Here is a 24,885-nt window from a genome sequence, read left to right on the forward strand (position 1 = left end):
AATGGATCAGACCACCAGAACTGCCTTTCATTGAGAAAGAAGGAAAAAGTGGAGTGATTACCCTCAATCCAGTAGAAGCATTAGGATAGAATGAAGAGACAGCCTGCCTGGATTGTGTACCTGAAGCAGGAGTATAGCCATGAATGGATGTCTGCAGACATGGGCTTTTTCATCTTCAGCTCAGGCTCACCCAGCAGCAGCACGTACCATTAGTGTAGCTGATTGGAATACCCAGTCCCCACCAGCTGAAGATATACTCAGTCTGAACTCTTGGGCCTTCAAAACACTATAGCTAGAGGCAGCAGAACACTTTTTTCTTTGGGGGTACCCAAGCTCCACCCCAGGATAATGCTAACCACAAAATTCAGTTTAAGCAGAGAAACTTCTCCAGTCACAAAGTGGTGTTGGTGGTGCTGATACCTGAAAGATAGAAAAGTGAGGGCAGAACATGATGGGGGAGGGGAAATGAAAATGGAAGAGCTGAAGAAAGTACAAATGGAGAGAAAGAGTGTTATTGAGGCTGTTGAGAGGTAGAGGAAAGTAGATGTTTGCACTTGTTTTGTACATTTATTATAATGTGTAGGTTGCATATTTTAAAGTTATCTGCCTTGACTGGAGGAGGGAGGCTATGCTCTATCCATTTCTTTGCCTTTAGAGAAAAGACTTATGAAAGTTCTAGTTCGTATAATTTGTGCTCCAGGCTGTAGGAAATATGCCCACATGTTACTTACCTGACCTTTCTTGCGATAGTGCTCTTGGCGACTGTCCTCTTGTCTCTTAAACTGTTCTTGGGTTCCTTTCCTCACCTTTTCCTTGCTTTTTCTATCTCTTTCCCACCTTTTAAACTCCCTTTTTTAACTTTTCCCTTTCTTCATTTCACCTTTCTCTTTCCCATTGTGCTCTTCCTTTCGAGATTTGTCTCTGCAACTGCACCAGCAGAATTCAGGTTCGGGCAAACACATAAGATGGAGCACCTCACAACATTCATAATGGCTACTCATTACCAAACATTGTATCTTCAAGGGCTTAGTAATAGCTTATAAGTCCTTACACAACATGTCGCCCAGCTACATTTCAGCCAGACTTCCTCCATATGTCCTAAATAGACCAATCCTAGGAGGAAACATGTCTACAAATACCTCCTGTTCGTGCCATCCAACTCCAGAGCGCCAGATGCCGTTCCTACTCCTACTTCCTTCCAAGCTATTGGCATCAACTGCCTTCTCACATAAGATCCCTCAAAGGGCTTCTGAACTTTAGGAGAGCAAATAAAAACATACCTCTTCCCACAAATCCAGTCACTCCCTTCCAACTGAATGTATTCTAATGTACACTGAACTTGATCCATTCTATGAATGTTAACTTAAATTGTTTCCATCTTTCAGTTAACTAAAAATGACCAAATTGTATGCTAAACTTGACTCTCTGTGTATGTCAACCTAAGACGATCTAATGTTAGTGTACACATGAAAATTCATAATCCATTTATCTATGCATTATATATGTCAACCTTGTATCCCGATTCTGAGCTTTTTGGGGAGGACGAGATATAAAATGAACCAAGTAAATAAATAAAGAAACTTACTGTATAAACTCGAATATAAATTGAGATTTTGGGGTCAAAAAAATGGTCCAAAAATGGGGGTCTCGGTTTATATTCAAGCCACCACTTGACCACCAGGCACGGCTGTCCTCTTCCTGCTTCCTACTGAACTATCACTATTCTATATACAGGTGCCTCCTCCCCCCCCCAAACTGTTATCGACAACATAAGCACCCTCCCTGGAGCCACTATCCACAATACATGCCCCCACTTTCCAAGTTACTGACCACTATATATTCATTGGTGCAGCTGCTGCAGAACCACGGACTTTCATGCATCCCCCAGAGTCGCTGACCTCCATATATCCACTGGTGCCACCGCAGATCTGCTGAACTCCATTCACCCCTCAGCGTTGCTGACCTCCATACGCCCATGGGTTGTACCACCTCTGATTTGCTGCATGTTGAACTGGACGGGGCCTTGAGCGTCTATGCTGCCGGCTCCTGACTTCTCCGAGAATCTTGGAGGGGGGATGGGGAGCCAGCAGCCCTTGAGCCTGTGCAGAAACTCAAAGCACCACCTAGTTCAACATACAGCGGATTGGCGGCGGTACAACTTAACGGGTGTATGGAGGTCAGCGGCTCTGGAGGGTGCATGGAAGTCTGCGGATCTGCGGCGGCTGCACCAACGGGTATATAGAGGTCAGTGACTTAGGGGGGTTGGGGCATGAATTGTGAATAGCAGCTTCGTGAATGGTGCATGTGTTGTGGATAACAGTTCGGGAGGGGGAGGGGTGCCCCTGTATGCAGGATAGAGGTGACTTTAATAAAGCTTGATGACAACATGATATATTCTTAAAAACAGGAGTCTATTTTTGCCATAATGTTTTATTAGAAAATATTTAATGTGAGCAGCAACTTTTTAATCCTGCACTCTTCTGCTACTGATATTGGAAAGCACTATGATAGAGATACCTGCCTTAGTAGGGGGTCATTTCCAAAGTTGCTAACAGAAAAGTCAGTTACCCTTTTACTAGCTCTGGGTGGACCTTTTGGTCTGGGTTAAAGTGGAGGTCAGGGATAGAATATACAGGCTGAAACAGACCAAGGTTCATTGAGCCTGCCAGCATCCTGTCTATTTGGGCTACAAGTACTGGTGAAACTTGGGGAAGGGGGTGATAGGGATAGGGAACAGGAGGTTTATGGTAGGAAGAATTGTTTATCTAAACAGATATTATTGTAAACGTCGTGTGGGTTTGCACGAAAAAAATATTTAATGTGAAAAAAAAATTGTGTTAAAACTCATGGCAAAGATGCCTAGTCTTTGACGACTGGCTCACTAGGATCACCCAAGCTTCTAATCTCAGTTTATATTCAAGTCAACCTTTTTTTTCCTCCTTTTTCGGGGGAAAAGGGTCACTTGGTTTATATTCAGATCAGTTTATATTCGAGTATAAACGGTATGACACCAAATAAAACCCAGTATACATTCTAAGATAAGCAGATGTAATACAAATAAAAGTCAGTATATAGGCCCCTTAACCATTAATAAAGCAGAATTCAAACAGTTGTGCACAGGAAAACCTATAACACTATAAATCTTTGTGCATCTGCTATGCCAATGTGGTGATCACATCATAAATTCTGAAGTTTTGTATGGCTGCTATATATACATTTGGTAGGATAGCAGCTGCAGTGCAAACTAGTAAAATGATTCTCTGTTTTTCCTACTTACAGGTGTGTGCCTCTAATTGGCTTTTGCTGTAGAATTCAAGTTGTGCTGTACATTTCATCACAAAAGCATTAGTAACAGTAACGCAGAGTTGTGTAAAATAGAATTCTGACGAGCTTCTTTAAGAGATTTTGGATTGCTCCTGCTGGGTTTGCAGTTTTCAGCTTCTTGGCCATCACAGACTTCCATAAAAGTTTCTTTCATCTCAAGTATTAACTGTCTCCTTTTACCTCTGAGACAAGATTGTGGCAAACTTCTAAATCCTTTTGGCAAGGCAGGATGAGCACTTATTAACCATGTATGTAATTGTATGCTGTAAAACTTTAAAATGGACTCATCTGTATTGTTAGCAGAGTTAAGCAGCTTTCTAAATGTATTTTAAGCTTATTATTATTACAGTGGTTTGAGATTTCAACATTTACGTTTGGGAGATTCAGCTTAATACCTGCCTTCCTTTCTGAGTTTTGGCCTGCCACATAATCCTATGAAGCCAGTGTTCAATCTTTGTTAAGACCAAACACAGGGACTCGTTGTATAAACACTAGTCAGTAAAATGGCTATGTTAAAGTGAAAAACTGACCGTAAAGTAGCAAAAACCAGTGAGGAGAAAGCGAAAGATACTTCAGTTATATGCTCAGAGAAGCGAAACTCTGAAGAGGGGGTGAAAACCTCCTCTTGGGAAAAAGAGTTTACCATCCAGTCACTGCATATACTTCATAAAAAATCGCTCTCTGATCACTGTTGAAACATTTATGTCGCTTATAACCTTATCTTGCAAAGATGGCAATGGTATTCAAAATTTCAAATGCCAAATTGGTTGCTGGATTATTGTTACACTTATCTTATGTAAAGCGGTCTTAGGGGTCTCAACGCGGCCCCGTTTCATGTTCTGCTTCAGGAGACCCAGAACACACTGTGAAACACGCTGTATAAATGTAATGACTTTCCAAGCAATTATCTGAAATACAAAAATTGCAAAAAAGATTCTTTTAACAAAACCACACACCACAGGACTAAACTCAAAAAGACTGTGATGTGGGAAAACTAGAACATCTTATTGGCAATAGCGGGGGAGAAACGTCAAAAGGTTACATACCAATTGCAGATTTCAGGAACTCCAAACAACGGAGAACGCTGACCGCCTCACCCGATTTAAACTACGGGAGAGGGGGGGAAGGGCCTCCGTTGTGGAGCGTGATGACGTCAAAGGTTACTGTACCAGATGTACAACTGTCATTATGAATAAAGCCAGTTGAAAGTTGAAAACAAAAGCTAAAATGAAGGGCTGAAGTCAAAGAAAGGCAACCCATTCTATCTCATTGTTTAGTCCATGGGGTTGTAGCGTGTTCAATTCAAAGATCCATTTTTGTTCTTTACGCCACAAGAGTTTAGCAATGTTTAGTGTTCAATCTTTAGCATAAACATAGGCACATGTACTATTTCTTAGCAAATCTGGAAATGATTAAACCTACAGGTTGGGGAGCAATTTGACTCTTTATCTCTGCTACATAAATGCTATTTCCCATAGACTAGTGGTCTGGTATTTCCATGAACTTCACCTTATTTTTCTGTGGTAAATGTTTACAGAAGAATTAGTTTTAAAATTTTTGTTTGTTTATGCAGAATTTTCAACTATATGTTCAAGTGGACAATATATGCAACAAAAAGCATGGGAAAATTAATAAGGAAAAAGATACTATCAGGCTCATTTTCAAAACAAATAGATGTTCAAAAGACAGCATAAACCAGCACTTGGACATCTTACTTCTGAAAACGTTCAATACTGACTTTCTGGACGTCTGGGTGGTTGTTTTGTCTACAATGTGTCTAAATCTTAAGGGGGGGTATTAGAGGTGTGGTTGTTCAGCAGGGATAATCAAACCTTTATCAAAACATCCAGGGTTTATTTTAGACGGTTAGAGCTAGACCTGTTTTAAAACGAATGTGTCATACAGGTGCCAAAACTGACAAGATGACCATTAGAGGGTTTAAGGCCCCCCAGTGGTCACATGTAAATGTTTATGCCTGCTTTATTTAGTTACCCTAATGGTGTAAGAACATAAAATGCCACCATTTAATTTTGATTACATTTGGTAGACTCACCTCTTTGTTTTACAGAGAAACTTTATAGTTCTACTAGTCTTCAAGCCCGTTACATTAACGGGTGCTAGAATAGATGTGTCTGTCTTTCTTTCTCTCTCTCTCCTTGGCCGCTGTCTGTCTGTCTTTCTTTCTTTCTTTCTGTCTGTCTCTCTCCTCGGCTGTCAACCACCACCCCTTGCCTGCTCCTCCTGTCCAGCAGTAGCCCTTCTCCCTTCCTTTTACCTCCCCTCTGTCCAGCAGCACCCCTTCCCTGCTCCCCTTGTCCAGCAGTAGCCCTTCTATGTGTGTCTTTCACTCTCACCTACCTGTCTTTCAGTATGTGTGTCTATCAGTCTGTCTGTCTGTTAATGTCCCTGCCCACTGCCTGTTTGTTTATCATGCTCCTTCTCCCACGTACCTTTTTTTTTATCACGGGTAACCGGCACAGTAACTGCTGCTGGATATAGTAAACCGCCACGCGCACACTCATTATAAACTGCCGAACCCACATGTGCCGAACCCGCACTAACATTTCTCTTCCGGCCATGGAGCTACTGATCACGGAGGCAGGGATCACGCAGGTAGGAGTGCGCATGCGCGCTTAGGGTTTTATTATTAGTGATATTATTTTTTCCATTTGTGTTCCTTCTCAGGTAATATTTTGTAAACCTAAAAAGGTATTGGGGGGAGGGGGGTTCTGTTCCACTCCAGCTACAAAAAAGGAAAAATAAGCTGTTTAGAATGACTTTGGGTTCATAACCAAGGTTTTAGGGTCAGTGAAGAAACTTGCTGTCTATATAAAGCTCAGTGCAGCTACTACTAGTATTTATTATTTCTATAGTGCAACCAGACACACGCAGCACTGCACATTAAACATCCAAGAAATGATCCCTGCTCGAAAGAACTTACAATCTAATTATGAAAGACACACTGGACAAAAATCATGAATATATATATGCAGTTTATGTAGGGAAATACAAAGCGATGAAGAGGTAGAGAATGATAGGGACCACAGAGGGGGATGGTAGACAAATATGGTACTTTTTAAGTCAGTGTGGTTAAGGTTTAAACGCAGCTTCGAAAAAGTGAGCTTTTAACCTGGATTTGAATACCACCATAGACGGAGCCCAATGTAACAAATCAGGCAGGTTGTTCCAGGCATATGGTGCAGCAAGGCAGAAGGGACAGAGTCGGGTGTTGGCAGTAGAGGAGAAGGGAACAGACAAGAGAGAGTTGCCCAACGAATGAATTTCCCGCAGCTCTAGAAAGTTAAAAACTATCATATAATTGCTGATTTTCTGTGGGTAATTCTATAAGGCAGTTGTTTCCAAGCTGTCCTGAAGGAACGCCAGCTATTCAGGTTTTCAGAATATCTGTAATGAATATTCATGAGTTCAGATTGCATACAATGGAAATGTAGTACATGCAAATCTAACTCATGAATTTTCACTGTGGATATCCTGAAAACCTGACTGACTAGGGTTTCCCAAGGACAGGCTTGGGAGCCACATCTCTAAAGAGCCCCCTAGTGTTAGATGGCAGGAAGGTGCTTAATTTGCACTATTTTAGCCATGTATGCACACAAGTAGGCACGTATACTCATAAATGACCTCTTATAGAATACTAACTAACAGAAAAGTATGCACCATGTTTTGATGGCATGTATTTTGCTGATGGGTGTGCACATAGGTGGAGTTTGGGTGGAGTGTGAATATAGCACACGCACAAGTGGAAATGATAGAATATTATAAAGTGGCACAGGCATTTACGCCAACTATAAGACTGAAGTAAGTGCATTTTCTGCTACTTGTACCAGTATTCTATAAACAAAAGTAGGTGTCTACTTTTCTGTATAGTATAGGATTGAAATGGAAGCCATAAACAATGCCTACATTAGGTACCCCTTATAGAATTGTCCTTTCTCTGGATTGTGGGGTTAGCTCTGGTTCAGTGAGACATACTCAAATTAATTCTGTTGTTAAAAGTTGTTTCCATAGGCTGCATATGATTTGATCTTTAGCTAACTTTTTGGATTCTCACTCACTAAACATTTTAATTCACTCATTAATCATTTCAAAACTGGATTATTGTAATTCACTTTATAAAGGAATCACACAAAAGGAAACAAGAAGACTACAACTAATACAAAATACTGCAATAAAAATCATTACAGGTAAAAGAAAATTTGACCATGTAACACCATTATTAAAGAACGCACATCGGCTTCCTATCAACCACCAAATAACTTAAAAACAGGCGCTCATTACATTCAAAGTTCTACAATTCAATGCGCCACTATTCCTATATCGAGTTATCATTCCGTATTCTCCTTTCTGCTCCTTACGATTTGAGGATAAAAATCTACTTACTGTTCCATCCCTACGAATCATAAATACTAGACGTACCACACTCTTCTCTATCACTGCTCTCCAAACATGGGAATTACTACCCGCTCAGGTATGAGAAGAAAAGAACCTCAATAAATTCAAATCAAAACTAAAAAGTTTCCTGTATAGAGACGCTTTTAATTAATTAGTTAGCCTCTTAAACTGAGTTACTAATCCCAATTGAAGTAGGCAAGTACTGATCTAATATAATATAATATAACTCCTATTGTCTTATCCTTATTTGTTCTCTTCCCTATATCAAATTGTAGTTCTTCCCTGATTTCCTCTTCGAAATGCACGTCTGTCTATCCCTATATTGTAGGTCCCCCTTATTTGAAAATTATTTATTGTTCATCGCTTTGTAATCTTTGAAAAAAGCGATTTTGTCACATACAAAATAAACTTGAAACTTATGCTTTTTTCTAGTGCATAAAATTCCACATGTGTAAACATCTGACAACACGTTGGCTATGTTGTCTGCAACGAGAAGTAACAACAAAATGGTTACAGTCAAAATGGTTTACACATTATATCCAAGTACTTATTTTGTACCCATGGCAATGGATAGTTACGTGACTTGCCCAGAGTCGCAAGGAATTGAACCCAGTGGGAATTGAACCCAGTTCCCCAAATTCTCAGGCTGCTGCACTAAACACTAGGCCATGCCTCTACTCCAAATGAAGGGGATGTCCCTCCTTCCGTTGCTATAATCAACATCTTTCTCCATCCTTTTCCAACTGTGCTGAAATGGCCACCCTAGTCAAGGCTGAGAATAGTGTTGGGCATTTTAACAATACAGGAACCGTAGGTAGTTCATGTCAAGTTTGCATAGTGTGTTTTCAGCTTGTCAGGAAATTTCTGCAGAGGCTGAAAAAAGAAAGCAGATGAAAACTGTTGCAGTGGCGGGATGCCAAGAAATTGTACTGCAGTTCTCAGTGGAGAGCTGCTGGTCTTCAGTTTCCCAGGACCTAAGTTCAGTTTAATTACTTGCTGTAACATTTTGGCTTTTCTTCTGGATGGCAGCTTTCCAGATGTCAATTGACTGGAGCTGCAGAACACTGTAAAGGTTCTGGGTAATCTAAAGAAAGAATGGAATCTTTATGTTCCAAAAAGGGCAAAAGCTGATAGTATGAGAACTCACTAAACAGTTTAAATATATATAATCTCAACTTAACTCATTTGCTTTTTTTCTGTGTATGTGGCTACAGTATATTAGTTCTGTTAATTAATTACAGTTAACTATTGTGATAAATGCAAAAATTATAATGGCAATCGATTCAATTTAACACCCTAATACGATACTGAGTCAAAATTCAACCTGAAGAAGTGAGCCCCTCCCCCAAGAACCTCCCTAGACCCCTCGCAAATGCACTCACCTATCCCAAGGACTCCCCCCCCCCCCCCCCCAGGCCTATGTTAAGGATGTCCTGGTAGTCTAGGATAGAGCAGGCTGAAGTGACCCCTAACCATTCCTGCCCATGCTGGCTTAGGATTTAAAATGACAAGTTGCCTTTATATGGAAAGCTGACCCCTAACTGTAGTACTGTGAGTCAACCTTCAGGGGTCTACGCCATTTTGGAACCATAGCCAGATGGGGGACCTCCCATTTTGTTCCCCTAGACCAGAGGTGCCAAAGTCCCTCCTCGAAGCCCGCAATCCAGTCGGGTTTTCAGGATTTCCCCAATGAATATGCATGAGATCTATTTGCATGCACTGCTTTCATTGTATGCTAATAGATCTCGTGCATATTCATTGGGGAAATCCTGAAAACGTGACTGGATTGTGGCACTCGAGGAGGGATTTTGACACCCCTGCCCTAGACCAACAGGAAAGATGTTTGGGTAAGCTCCAGGTGTATCCGTTTCCGCATATACAGTGGAACCTTGGTTTACGAGCATAATTTGTTCCAGGAGCATGCTCGTAAACCAAATTGCTCATATATCAAAGCAAGTTTCCCCATAGGAAGTAAGGGAAACTCGCGTGATTTGTTCCCCCCCATCCGAGGCCGCCGGTGCTGCTTCACCTTACCCCCCATCCCTGAGGCCACTGGTGCTACTAAACACACACCTGAGAACTGGCATCATCCCCCCCCCCCCTGCTCACATTGCCCCCCCCCCCCCACGATCTGGCATCCCCCACCCACCCAAACACAATCCCTTACCCCAATCTGGCACCGGCACCAGCACCAACGCACAGGAGATCTTCGAGAATCTCGGTGAGAGCGGGAGCCAGAAGGCCTTGAGCATGCGCAGATGCTCAAGGCCCAGCCCAGGCAAGAGGCAGTATCTTTGGGCACCAGCACATCCTGTGCGTTGGTGCTGGTGCCAGATCGGGGTAAGGGATTGTGTTTGGGCGCTCAGGCGGGGGATGCTGGATCACAGGGGGGGCAATGTCGGTTTGCGGGGTGGGGGGGCTCGCAAATGAGTCAATGCTCGGTTTGCAAGGCACGATTTGCGATAATGTTTTGCTCGTCTTGCAAACCACTCGCAAACCGCGTTACTCGCAAATCAAGGTTTGACTGTAGTTCAAACTCCACTTAGTGACCTACAAGGGTATTCGCTTCGCAGCTTCTCAGTATCTCTCATTTGTCCTCCCGACTCCCCCCTGGACTTCCACTTATCAAGTAAGTCTCTCTTATCTGTACCCTTCTCCTCTATGGCCAACTCTAGACTCCATCCTATCTACTTTGCTTCACTGTATGCTTGGAACAAACTGCCTAACTCGATATGTCAAACATCGTCTCTGACAGTGTTCAAATCCAGACTCAAGCCCACTTCTTTGAAGCTGCTTTCAATTCCAAACTCCAACCCATCTGCTAAGCACCAATATCTGTCTTATCATTCCCTCTGTAATTCCTCCACCTGAACACTGTGTATATATGCACCTTCTTGTCCAGTTGTCTGTCTTGACTCGATTGTAAGCTCTTTTGAGCAGGGATTCTCCCTTCTATACAGAAATGATAAATAGTAGTAGTAGGATAATGGGGGGAGTTCAAAAAGGTAGGGGGAAGTTGGGTTTTGCATCTGTGGGTGGGGCTTGGGTTTGGGTATGGGCCTTATTTGGGAGATCAGATCAGGGGCAAAGAGTAGGTCAGTATGAAGAGCTCAGATCAGAAGGGGATTGGGAGGGAGAATTGGCTGCCACAGCGGCCTGATTGCAGTGCTGCAAGACTACTCAGTTTGATTATAGAATTTGTACTTAGTTCACAGCATTCCAGCATTTAACTTTAGGCAATCTATAGGGAATTACCCCCTCTACCTCTTATGTGCACCTTACAGAATAGCGTTAAGTTGCTTTTCTGCCACTTACTTGCTAAGTGCCATTTTCTGTACATTTGCATGAACAAACGGTGTGTAATTATGAGGGTCTTACTATGTAATTGCCCTTTTAGTGTGTTCAGTCCCCTTCCCATTGTCTTTTTCCTTCCTCTGTTCCCACGTTGCAGTTGTAATCTTTTCCTAAATATATTCTTTCCTCATGTTTTCTGTGTGTTAACCTGGTTGTAGTTCATAAAGGGCTAGATTCATTAAGCCCACTGATCAAGTTCCGACCACTTAGTGACCCATTTGCAACCCGATTTCCCTACAACCCGATTCACTAACCTTTGTCCCGATCATCCTCTAATCTGCACATGCAAATGAGAGGGAATGGCGTTCAAATGTTGGCAGGCAGCGATTCACTAAGCAGCAATTCACTAAAAAAAAAAAAAAGCAACACCGACTTGGCTGGCCGATCAGCAAACAAGCGACTGCTGGGGACCAGTCGTTCACGTCATTTCCAACTTCTCTGCCCCGAATCTCCTGCTCTCTGCCCCAACTCAAGCTGTGATTCTCCTGCACCCTGCTCTGTCCCGAATCTCCTGCTCTCTGCCCCAACTCAAGCCACGATTCTCCTGCAGCCCTGCTGTGCCCCGAATCTCCTTCTCTTTGCCCCAACTCAAGCTGCGATTCTCCTGCAGCCCTGCTGTGCCCCGAATCTCCTTCTCTTTGCCCCAACTCAAGCCGCGATTCTCCTGCAGCCCTGCTGTGCCCCAAATCTCCTTCTCTTTGCCCCAACTCAAGCCGCGATTCTCCTGCAGCCCTGCTGTGCCCCGAATCTCCTTCTCTTTGCCCCAACTCAAGCCACGATTCTCCTGCAGCCCTGCTCTGTCCCAAATCTCCTGCTCTCTGCCCCAACTCAAGCCACGATTCTCCTGCAGCCCTGCTGTGCCCCGAATCTCCTTCTCTTTGCCCCAACTCAAGCCGCGATTCTCCTGCAGCCCTGCTGTGCCCCGAATCTCCTTCTCTGTGCCCCAACTCAAGCTGTGATTCTCCTGCACCCTGCTCTGTCCTGAATCTCCTGCTCTCTGCCCCAACTCAAGCCACGATTCTCCTGCAGCCCTGCTGTGCCCCGAATCTCCTTCTCTTTGCCCCAACTCAAGCCGCGATTCTCCTGCAGCCCTGCTCTGTCCCGAATCTCCTGCTCTCTGCCCCAACTCAAGCCACGATTCTCCTGCAGCCCTGCTGTGCCCCGAATCTCCTTCTCTTTGCCCCAACTCAAGCCGCGATTCTCCTGCAGCCCTGCTGTGCCCCGAATCTCCTTCTCTGTGCCCCAACTCAAGCTGTGATTCTCCTGCACCCTGCTCTGTCCCGAATCTCCTGCTCTCTGCCCCAACTCAAGCCACGATTCTCCTGCAGCCCTGCTGTGCCCCGAATCTCCTTCTCTTTGCCCCAACTCAAGCCGCGATTCTCCTGCAGCCCTGCTGTGCCCCGAATCTCCTTCTCTTTGCCCCAACTCAAGCTGCGATTCTCCTGCTGCCCTGCTCTGCCCCGCATCTCCTGCCCAATTTTCCTGCCCCGATTCTCCCCGACTTTCCTGCCCTTTCCCCACTGTGCAAGCCCATGGTTTTAACCCATGGGTTAAAACCACAGGCTCGTGAAAAAGTAAAAAAAAGTAAAAAGGTAAAATTTAGCTCAGCCGGGCATGGAGGGCCAGCGCATGCGTTGGGATCACTATAGAGTGATCCGGGCAGGCGGTTGGAGGCATGATTCCGATCACCCTCATTTGCATGATGGCGATTCGTGAATCATTCCCCTGGACACGGATTGTATTGGATCCCTCACGGATCGGATCCGATCTGTGCCCTTAGTAAATCTAGGCCAAAGTGGTTTTCTCCCCCTTCCCCTCCATTATTCAATTGTAAACTGCTTAGATTGTTTGTATAGGCAGTATATCAAATGAAATAGTGATTGCTGTAAATTTGTTGCTGCTAAACATTAGAATATATTTTTGTTTTCTTATTTGGTTACAGATGTATTTGGTTGACCAACAGTAGCTGGCATCTATTGATCTCAGAACGGGGCTCTCAGGTAGGAATTTTCATTTATATTTTTGATAAAATTGAAAACATTGGGAAAATGTCTCTCTCGGTCTCAGCTACAAAAGTCACTGCTATGGAACTTCTCAAACAGGATGCTAAGGTATATATGACATATAACCTAAAGTATTAACACCCAGGTGGCTCAAATACACACTATAACATATTATATAATCTATACCACTATACATCGAAGATGCATCCACAGTGTTCTATTTCCTATAATGGCTATTAACTTTTCAGGAAAAAGGCCTCAGAATTGGAGCCTATGCACAGTAGTACGTAAAAGTTATTTTACCTTATGGAGGTTATGAACAATTAAATCTTATTTTGAATTTGCTCTCTCCCAGATTCTCGAAAATCTCCGAGAATCTCGGCAAGAGCAGGAGCCAGAAGGCCTTGAGCATGCTCAGATGCTCAAGGCCCATCCCAGGCAAGAGGCAGGATCTTCAGGCACCAGAACATCCTACGCGTTGGTTTTGGTGCCGGTGCCAGATCGGGGTAAGGGATCGTGTTTTGGTATGCGGGTGGGGGATACCGGATCGTGCGGGGGGGGGGGGGGGGGACGGGGGACGACAATGCGAGCGGGTGGGTGCGATACCTGTTTGCACTGGGGGGGGGGCCAATGCCAGTTTGTGGGGGGGGGGGGGGTTTGCAAATCGAGTCAACGCTCAGTTTGCGAGGCACGATTTGCAAGAATGTTTTGCTCATCTTGCAAAACACTCACAAACTGAGGTTTGACTGTATTTGATTAACTAACTTATTCTTTTTTATTACGTTTACTGTTAATAGTCTTTTGTAAACTGCATTGAACTTGTGGTTATGTGGTTAACGAACACAATGTAATGTAACGACAGCAGAGCGACTGCTTTTTTTATTGCTGGTATTAAGCTGTAGAATTCACTGGTAGGACAGCTACGACTATGTTCAGATCGGTTAAGATTTAAACAATTATTAAAAACGCAGCTGTTTGTTGCAGCATTTCTGCGAGGCATTGGGTAGTTCAGTGGTATAGTAGGTGTATTTTAAGAGAAGATTTTTTTAATGATTTGCTTTGTGCTGTTTTTTTAAATCTATTATCTTTGCATTTTTGTTTACCATCTAGTGTGTAGACGGTATGTAAATTTTATAAATAAATAAATACAATGCTGTGGTAGTAAGTCCTGGCATGGCAAATGCGATGCAGCCTACAGGAATTGAAAAGGTTGAGTCACATTTGCCGCATGGGAATTGCTTCCGTGGTTTTGTAAAAGGGTCCCTATGTATTTTAAAAATCCACTATTAAACACTGTCATATTGATATAGGGACTTTGGACCATTTGTTGTATTATTGTCCATTGATACTTGATTTTTAGAAGTCGATACGGGGAAAAATTAATTTTGTACTTGGGTCATCGATACCACTAACTTATAAAGCTATAATTTGTGGTACTTTATTACATGTTAAACCTTCTTTGGATCGTTATAAAAGCCAATTTTTCTTAATAATGACGGGAGTAGCCATTCAAATGATAACACACAATTGGAAATGTTATGATCAATTTAATTATACTTTCTGGTGGGCAAACTTGTGTTCTAGTTATAAATATGAAAGAATGAACGCTGAAATTTTAGGTTATAGTAAAGTATTTAACATTGTGTGGAGCCCATTAGCATTATTTATTGAGTCACAATAGATGTCATGTACCTTTTCTTTTTATCTGACCTCATTACACATCCAGGGTGGGAGGGAAGGTGGTGGTAAATGTATTATTGTTTGTTATTCCTATTTTATATTGTATGGAAATTATAAATGTATATCTACTTTTATTAAGGGGGAAGCAGGGGAGAAAATGAGTGTTTTTTTGAACTGTTTGCATATTTAAAGTATGTTTCTTGATTTGTTTATGTTTAAAATCATTGTATTGCACTATTTATATTTTAAAATTAATAAAGATTTACAAAAAAAAGATAAAATAAAAATCCACTATTAAACAAAAGTATGTGTAGCCATGGGTTCAAGTGTCCTGTATAAGCAACCACCTAATGCTTGTCTGTGGAGTGGGAATTGGGTATACAACCAAATTCAATGGAGTGAAGGCGGGAGTTGGTTTACACCCTTTGGCCAAATAAGCAGTTCAGACTTTTCTAACTCTCCACACTTAACTCAGTTGACTCATCAAGCTTAGTCTAGGTTGAATTTTACTAATGTCTTTAGAATCAATAATTTCATGGTGGCAAGGTATTAACATGTACCAATTAAAGTAGTAACTGTAACAAAAGTATGTACAAGAATCTCTCCAGGAATTCACTTCTGTATTTCAGCAGTACTTTATGTCCACAAGCTCCCATGTGCTACCACCGAGGGTGGCCGGGGGGGGGGGGGGGGTCAAACTCAGATTTCCCAGAGGAAAATTCTTAAAATTTCACAATGAAATCTGATGGGCTGCTACCGAAATTGACTCATCTTTTTGAAATCGTCACAATAGCATTCTCAAAAGACCCCACATGCAAATGAGGTTTGCGGATGTTCATGTAGGCTCGCTAAATTTACTTGAGATGAGTCGCTAGTGGTAGCAATCAGCACAAGCACAGAATACCCCCGCATATTAAAAAAAACAACCCAAAATAAACCCATCAAAACAAATTGAAGATTGGCAGGAGAGATGCCCACTCTCTTCCACCGTGATCGCACAACTTCCGGGCACCCACCCCTGGCAGTGGGAGGGATGCCCATTTTCGCCCACTGCATCACACAATCCGCCGACACTACTACCCACCCACCATTACCACTACCCCTGCAGGGGGAGAGATGCCCACTCCCTCCCACCATCGCCCAACTCCCCTCCCCTATAAATCTCCCAGTGTCCCTGATGACCCCCCTGCTCCTTCCTACCTTATTCACGAAGTCTGGCTAGAAGGATACCTACCTGCTCTGGCTGGCAAGCCCGCCTCTTATAAAATGACAGGTCTTCTCTTTCCCGTTACATCCTGGACTGCACCGGGGTGGGGCCTAAGGCTCTGATTGGCCCAGGCACTTAAGGCTTTTCATAGGAACTCTATGACTGGTGAAACAGTGTAGAAAATTCAGTGTGCCGGCACTAAGAACCTCTACCACGGTTTTGTAAAAAGGGGGGGGGGGGGTAGGGGTTAATTATCTCACTAATTTCCATCTCTAGATCATTAATAAATATGTTAAGAAGTGGTGGTCCCAGCACAGACCCTTGAAGAATCCCACCATTTACCCTTCTTCATTGAGAATATTGACTATTTAACTCCACTGTCTGTTTTCTATCATTTAAACAGTTCTCAAGCCATAACAGGACATTACCTCCTATCCCATGACTTTCTAATTTCCTCATAAGCTGAATTTCATGAGATACTTTGTCAAATGCTTTTGAAAATCTAGATATACAATATTGATTGACTCACCTTTATCCACATGTTTATTCACCTCCTTTGAAGAAATGTACTAGATTGGTGAGGCAAGATTTTCCTTGACTAAATCCATATTGGTTAAAAATAGACAAGCTCTAAATAGAAGATCAAACTGCTCACATTCACACACCATAATGTGTTAGGATTTCATGTATTTGAGAAAGTACAAATTCTAACCTAGATAAATTTGTTTGCACCTATGACAGAGGGATCTGTATACAGAAAAAGTAATGTAAAAAATATCCCTGACACCACTTCAAGGATCAACCAGAAATCAGTTTATTGGAGCCATTTTTAGAAACTATTTTTTTTAAATCAAAGAGGTGAGTGTTTCACAGACTTAACATAATAGCCTGGTTCCCAAACTGAAAGATATAGCACACCATATTTCTCTGTCTATCCTGCTTCCATCACAACAATTTCTACTAACTATATAGAAAATTATACTGCAATGCAATGGAAACATATTGAAAACAGAAAAAGATATGACAGATTTTTCATTACTGGCAATCCAGACCACACCTGTGTTTATAGTAGTCACACCTATTCTCCTTGTATGTTAATATGTTCATTTTTATAGATCGTATGGGCGTGCACAAAAGAAGTCTATTCTTTAATTCTTTTAAACACTACATCTCATCTCTGGCTATTAATTCTTTCTTCAGCTAAGGATGGGCAGTGTTGTCTCCAGGGTGGATGACAGACATTGCATTTCTGTAGGTGGGGTGCACACCTGTCCAGACACATGACTTAAAAGTCTGTGGCTCAGAGTTATTTTGTGGCTAAGAATTGGTTTCATGACTCCCTCCTACCCCACACCCCACCCCCATTTCTGGTGATATTATTTTCCAATAGAAACCAAGCACCAGGTAACATTTTTAAGATTACATTAAGTGTTACATATATTCAATCACATTAACAATAAATATATCACTTACAGACTATCATTTGCACATTACTTAAAATCTTATCCCTCCCCCTTCCCCCCCTCCCTACCACATAATCCAGTATAATATAAATATGTATTAATAAAATATCCCCACCCTACCCAATTAATACTAATAAATTTAAGGGAAACAAACTCTACTACTCCGTACAATATTTTGTTAATGGTTTCCATACATCCTGAAATTTCTTGAAATAACCCTTTTGTAATGCAATAAATCTTTCCATTTTATAGATATGGCATAGAGAGTTCCACCAAAAGTTGTAATTCAATCTTCTCCAATCCTTCCAATTATATGTGATTTGCTGAATGGCAACACTAGTCATTATGACTAATAATTTATTGTTATTCATAGAAATCTGACTTTTTGCTCTCATTTCCTTTCAAATGAGAGAGGCTCGACTCATTCATATTTATATTACGTAGACATTTAAACGTCTCTACCATATCTCCCCTTTCCTGTCTTTCCTCCAAAGTATACAGATCAAGATCTTTAAGTCTGTCCCCATATGCCTCATGACAAAGACCTACTGGCCATACCTCTCCCTATGTACGCTAGCATCCTTCTAGCTTTCACTGTCACCTTTTCAACCTGTTGATTTTGCAGCATTTTCAGTGAGCTGGTGCTTAACAACTAGTCACTGTTGATGGAACATGGTTATATCACTATGATCCCGAGACAAAACAACAGTCCATGCAATGGTGGCACTCAGGTTCTCCAAAGCCAAGGAAATTCAAGACCCAAAAGTCAGCAGGAAAGGTCATGGCCATAGTGTTGGATCAGGAAGGTGTTGAATTGACTGACTATCTTCCAAGGGGCCAAACAGTTAATGCAAAATACTACCTTAACTTATGGTGCCAATTAAAGGAGTCATTGAAAGAAAAAGGAGAGGGAAGCTGTGAAAAGGAGTTCTCTTTTTGAAAGACAATGCACCTGCTCACAAGGTTGGCAGAACGATGGGTATTTTGACGTAGCTGGGGTTTCGATGCATAGACCATCCACCCTATTCACCAGATCTTGCTCCTTTTGACTATTTTCGCTTTCCATACCTTAAAAAGAGTTTGCAAGGGTGACAATTTCGAGTGATTTGGAGGTGATTGCAGCAGTGGAGCAGTATTTCAGTGACCAGACATCAGAGCATTTTTGGAAGGGTTACAGAAACTTCAGCCATGATGTGCCAAGTATGTTGAACTTAAGGGTGAATATGTGAAATAACTTGTAAGTTTCATGGCTCCACATCATTCCCTTTTTGATTGGGCTGAGAACTTTTCAGCACCTTCTCATAGAGACAAGAAGGCAGAGAGCTGGAGCATCAAATAAGTGCAAGAAGCAAAGAGAAACTTCTCAGATAGAGAAAAAACTGAGAGCAGAATGATATTGGTAAAGAAAAATTAGATAATCCACAAAGGTTTGAATATGCTATTTTATTTTTTGGTTCGTAAGCAAGGCCTTTCACAATTTAACTGAAAAGCAGTATCTATAGGATGGATAGGATTAAAGGATGTGGAGATGGATAGAGGAAACCTAAGAGTGGGACTGGGAAGAGGGTATCTTGTTTGTACTTTCCATATACTTTAACATTTGGTTTTACTTTGATTTAGAAGGAACTCAAAATCTACTCACCGGAAGAAAACACAAAAAGGAAAGATGCTAGAACCACAAATATTTTGCAGGCATCAATAAAATTTAAGAAAGAAGGATATTATATACTAGTTTTTTAGCCCGTTACATTAATGGGTGCTAGAATAGATGTGTAGTCTTAGGCATTTCTTTTTTTCTTTCTTTCTGTGTCTCTTCCTGCCCGCTGTCTGTCTGTCTTTCTTTCTGTCTCTCCCCCCTGACCAGCAGCACCCCTTCCCTGCTCCCCCTGTCCAGCAGTAGCCCTTCTCCTTTCCTTTTACCTCTCCCCTGTCCAGCAGCACCCCTTCCCTGCTCCCCCTGTCCAGCAGTAACCCTTCTCCCTTTCTTTTACCTCTCCCCTGTCTAGCAGCACCCATTCCCTGCTCCCCCTGTCCAGCAGTAGTCCTTCTCCCTTCATTTCACCTCCCCCCTGTCCAGCAGCACCCCTTCCCTGCTCACCCTATCTAGCATCGCAGAGGGAAGGCAATCTGTAGCACACGGAGAAGTCTCCTGGTTTTCGCAGCGTTGTGGAGGGAAGGCAGTGCTTAAACTGCCGCATGCTCCAACGCTCGTTGTCGAGATGGGGAAACTGTCACACACGCTCCTTCTTCCTACTGCGCATGTGGAAACCGCCGCACGAAATCATGCTCCTTCTACTGTGCATATGGAGGCATGGAGCACGGAGACATGAAGATTGAAGTGCGCATGCACGCTAAGGGTTTTATTATAGCGCATTAATTTTGTCAGCAATGCTTTTGTTTATAAAACAAATCTACTCACAACCACGTGTTGTTAGATTATTTATGGATTTTAGGCCTATTTTCAGACATTTACCAGTTCATTTCAGAATGAATGCATGTAAAATGTGATTAACATGAATAACAAAGTTTTTCACAGATCGCATTCGTGTGAGTATTTCATGCAAGTAAAATTGATTTATTGCACATTTTTCATGTAGATAATTTTCAAAACTGATACCGAAACTAAATACATATCCCTAAGATTTATTCAATTATTTTATCTGCTTTGCCTGTTTTTGAATGTTGACTTTGATTCTTTTTAGAGAGTTTTTTTGTCATGCTTCTTATACCTTCATTATAGCTGCTGGTAGGGCAGAATGTTGGAAGGGTGAGGGATGTTTAACAAGTATGCATTTGCTTATGAGAGTTGCATTTTTCCACCCATACAGTTTATGGATAGGAAAAGTAGTAGTCTCATTAAATGCATATTCATGAATTATTTAAATATGTAATTTAACCTGTAATTTAATCAACTAGTTTTAAATATTTAATCATTTGAGTTCATTGCTTTAATTAGCTTATTGTTTTTATTAATTAATGCACTTGGTGGAAATGTATCAAAGTCTAAACCAATGGTTTCCAAACTTGTACTTGGGGGCTCACAGGTTTTCAGAATATCTTCAATGAATACTCAGGAAATGCTAATGCATGCCTCTATTGCATGCAAATTTATCTCATGCATATTCATTGTGGATATCATGAAAAACATGACTGGCTAGGTTTGGGAATGTCTGGTACATATTCTAAAGCAGTGGTATCAATCCAGTCCTCAGGGACCACCTGGCCAGTCGGGTTTCAGGATATCCACAATGAATATGGATGACAGAGATTTTGAAAATCCAACTGGCCAGGTGGTCCCTGAGGACTGGGTTGAATAGCACTGCTCTAAAGCTTGACAATTATAAATTCAGAAGAGCTGTTTTCCAAAATATTGCAATTAGAAGTTCAGAGGTTCGTTTTTTAAAAAAAAAAATGCAAATGTTTTGAGTCTTATAGAGTACAACTCGTATGTCAATACTGCAATGCAACTTCATAACTCCCATGCCCTTCTTAACTCTCCTATCTCCCCATCTAATCCCAATACTGCCCAACATAGGAACATATTTGGCAATATCAAAAATCATGCTAACGTGAAGCTAACTGTGTGAGTGGGGATACAATTCTTCTAGTCTCCTGCATACTGTATATCAGGGGTGCCCACACTTTTTTTGGCTTGCAAGCTACTTTTAAAATGATCAAGTCAAAATGATCTACCAACAATAAAATTTTAGAAAACACAAAGCACTCTGTACACAGAGAAAATATGAATTATCATCAGAGGTCAAGGCAGATGACTTTAAAATATGCAATGTCACCTCAGTAACAACTATACAAAAATAGACAAATATACCCCTCCCCTTTTACTAAACCGCAATAGCGTTTTTTTTAGCGCAGAAAGCTGTGCTGAATTCCCTGTGCTGCTCTCGATGCTCATAGGCTCCCTGTGCTAAAAACCACTATTGCGGTTTAGTAAAAGAGGGCCATAGTGCAAAATATAGACAGCAGATATAAATTCTCAAAACGGACACATTTTGATCACTAAATTGAAAAAAATCATTTTTCCCAACTTTTTGTCTGGTGATTTAATGAGTCTCTGGTTGCACTTCCTTCTTCTGTAAAATCAATATTTCTTTCTTTCTGCCTTTCTTTCTCTCTCCCCCCGGTCCCCCTCTTTCTTTCTGCCTTTCTTTCTCTCTCCCCCCGGTCCCCCTCTTTCTTTCTGCCTTTCTTTCTCTCCCCTCCTGCCCCCCTCATTCTTTCTGCCTTTCTTTCTCTCTCCCCCTGCCCCCCCCAAGCTATCGTGCCGAATTCTTCACTTCCCCGATTCTTTTCCTTCCCCCAAGCCACCAATGTGATTTCTCCCTGTTGCTTCCCCGAGCCAGGCCTGGCGCTTACAAGCGCCGGGCCTACAAGACTTCACTTCCGATGTCAATTCTAACATCGGGGAGGAAGTTCCAGGCCAGCCAGGCAGCGATTGGCTGGCTCAGAACTTCCTCTCTGATGTCAGAATTGACGTCGGAGATGAAGTTTTGTAAGTCCGGCGCTTGTATGTGCCAGGCCTGGCTTGGGGAAGCAGCAGGGAGAAAAAGATAGCAAAGGTAATGCAATCGACTCGCGTTGCCTTTGCGATCTACTGGTCAATCGTGATCGACTATTTGGGCACCCCTGCTGTATATGAATATAAACCGAGATTTTCAGGCCATATAATTGGGCCAAAAATGAGGGTCTTGGTTTATATTCGAGTCTTGAGCTTTCTTGCTTCCTCCCTCTGTCACTCTCTCCCTGACTCTGAAGATTAATACCATCCCCCACCCCTGCTAACCAGCACTTTTGTTCCTGACCTGCCCAACTGGCACTTTAGTCCTACCAACTCCCTACCCGCCAACCTGCACTTCTGTTTCTACCTCAGCCCAACTGGCACTTCACTGCTACCACCTCCCCACTCAATGACCAGCACATCTGTCCCTGCCACGGCTGAGCAGCACTGTTCTTACTGGCACTGTTCTTTTCTTGCCTGATGCTGTGGCCAATACAGTGTGTTGGGCCAGTGTGGGGCGTTGAGCATCTGCCAGCTCTTCGGAGAGGGTGAAAGCCAGGAGGTCTTGAGTATGCACAGATGCTCAAGGCCCCACACTAGCTCCATCAAACTGCATTAGCCTCAACTTCAGGTAGGAAAAGTACTGGTCATCAGGTGGGGAGGTAGTAGGACTGAAGTGCTGGTCAGGAAGGGGCAGAAACAAGTGCAAATTAGTGGATATGGAGGTGGTAGGACTGAAGTGCTGGTCAGATGGGGTTGGGAACCAAAGTGCTTGTTAAGGGGGAGATGTAATCTTCAGAGAGAAGGGGATGTAATCTTTGGAGAGAGGGTATTTTGATTTATATTGTTAGGAAATATTATAGAGGGGACAGAAGGGTTCAGAGGGTTTGGATCTGGGGTTGGAGTTTGTGACTATGTATGCAGGATTATTGTTGTCTTTGTTAATGCATGTGATTGTGATAAGTTTATGCTGTTCTTGCTCATTAACCATGATATGGTCTTGTGAACATTGATCTTACCAGCTCATTCATTTATAACGGAAATATGCAACCTATCCCTGAAAACAGGCGTAATCCCAGAGGATTGGAATACAGCCAACGTCACGCCCATCTTTAAAAAGGGATCAAGAGGTGACCCGGGAAACTACAGACCGGTGAGTCTGACCTCGGTTCCAGAAAAAATGGCGGAAGCACTGATAAAAGAAAACATCGATGAACACTTGGAAAGAAACAAACTTCTGATAACCAGCCAACATGGTTTCTGCAGGGGGAGATCATGCCTAACTAACTTATTACACTTCTTCGAAGGAATTAACAAACGGATGGACAGAGGTGACCCCATAGACATCATATACCTTGATTTCCAAAAAGCCTTTGACAAGGTGCCTCATGAACGACTACTCCGGAAACTGAAGAATCATGGGGTGGATGGAGAGGTACATAGATGGATCAGAAACTGGTTGGCGGGTAGGAAACAGAGGGTAGGGGTGAAGGGCCATGAGTGGTGTTCCGCAGGGCTCGGTGCTCGGGCCGCTGCTATTTAATATATTCATAAATGATCTAGAAGCAGGGACGAAGTGTGAGATAATAAAATTTGCGGACGACACCAAACTATTTAGGGGAGCTCGGTCTAAAGAGGACTGCGAGGAATTGCAAATAGACTTGAACAAACTAGAAGAATGGGCGACAAGATGGCAAATGAAGTTCAACGTTGAAACTTCTGGGTCAGGTCTGACCCAGTAGAGGCATTGCTTATGGTTCTTATGTTCTTATGATTTCTATTTTTATTAATTTATCGATCACTTAGTCCCCCTTTTACAAAAACGATTATCGCGGCGGGCCGCAGTAATTGCTCTGATGCCCAAAGAGATTCAATGGGCATCGGAGTGTTTGCCACTACCACATCATTGTAAAAGGGGGAGGGGGGTTAATGATATGTATATTTTATTCTGTATGGACATTTTTTTATGATATTGAGTTCCTTTCGCCCTTGGCATTTTTAATGCAGTTTATAGGATTTACATTCATCTATGCAGATGACTTTCAGCTTTTGAACTACTGTTGATTCTTCTGTTATCAATTTATCATCTAGTGTCGCCATACTGTCAAAGAAAATGGCTGACTGGCTTTCAAATTGAATCCCACTAAATCTGTTACAATTATATTCCCCTGGCTAAATTCATTTCTCAATTCATATTCATTAACTTTGGATAAATTCCTGACAGATAAAGGAATCGAGGGATACAGATAAGGGCAAAGATAGGATATAGAAAGGGTGTCAAGGTGAAATTTAGGGGATCACATACAGGTCATGGACCTGATGGGCCGCCGCGGATGTGGACTGCTGGGCGCGATGTACCACCGGTCTGACCCAGCAGAGACGACTTCTTATGTTCTTATGTACCTATACCATTTTAGGGCTCTGTTAAACTTCTTAGTGTTACCATAGATAAACACTTGACTTTTGATTTGCATATATCCAATCTTAAAAAAAATATTACTTCATATTAAAACAGTTGCATAATAGTCATCTGATTGTGGATTTCAGTACTCTTCCTCAGCTTCCATATTTTTTGGTACTCGCATTTGGATTACTATAACTCATTTTTCTAGGGTCTGAAGTGTTCCCATATTAGAAAGTTACAGTTGATCCAGATACATCAGCTAAGTTACTTTTGGAGCCAAAAATTGTGATAGTGACCTGGATTGGCTACTGTTGGGAAGCAGGATACTAGGGCTAGATGGACCTTTGGTCTGACCCGATATGGCTGTTATGTTTTTAACTCCCTTTTGATCAAGGAATATTGGCTTCTGATTTCTTTTCAGATACCATTCAAAATTCTTGTCATTACTCATCAGGTTTTTGAAATTCTGAATTATCCTCTTTTGTTTTCTTTGGTGTTCACATAGAGCCATCTCATAAGAC

The 24,885-nt window shown here is 42.2% G+C and overlaps 1 protein-coding gene across 3 annotated transcripts in view; it reads left to right on the forward strand.

The window, feature by feature from the left end:
• MAP2 (microtubule associated protein 2) overlaps window positions 1-24,885 on the forward strand; it is a 744,831-nt gene that overhangs the window by 165,220 nt on the left and 554,726 nt on the right. For all 3 annotated transcript variants that reach the window (XM_033944572.1, XM_033944576.1, XM_033944575.1), the window contains exon 2: window positions 13,034-13,091. The gene's annotated coding sequence lies outside the window, so the exon portion shown is untranslated. The remainder of the gene's footprint in view (window positions 1-13,033; window positions 13,092-24,885) is intronic.

This window comes from Geotrypetes seraphini, chromosome 5 (genome assembly GCF_902459505.1).
Source record: "Geotrypetes seraphini chromosome 5, aGeoSer1.1, whole genome shotgun sequence".
NCBI classification, from domain to species: domain Eukaryota; kingdom Metazoa; phylum Chordata; class Amphibia; order Gymnophiona; family Dermophiidae; genus Geotrypetes; species Geotrypetes seraphini.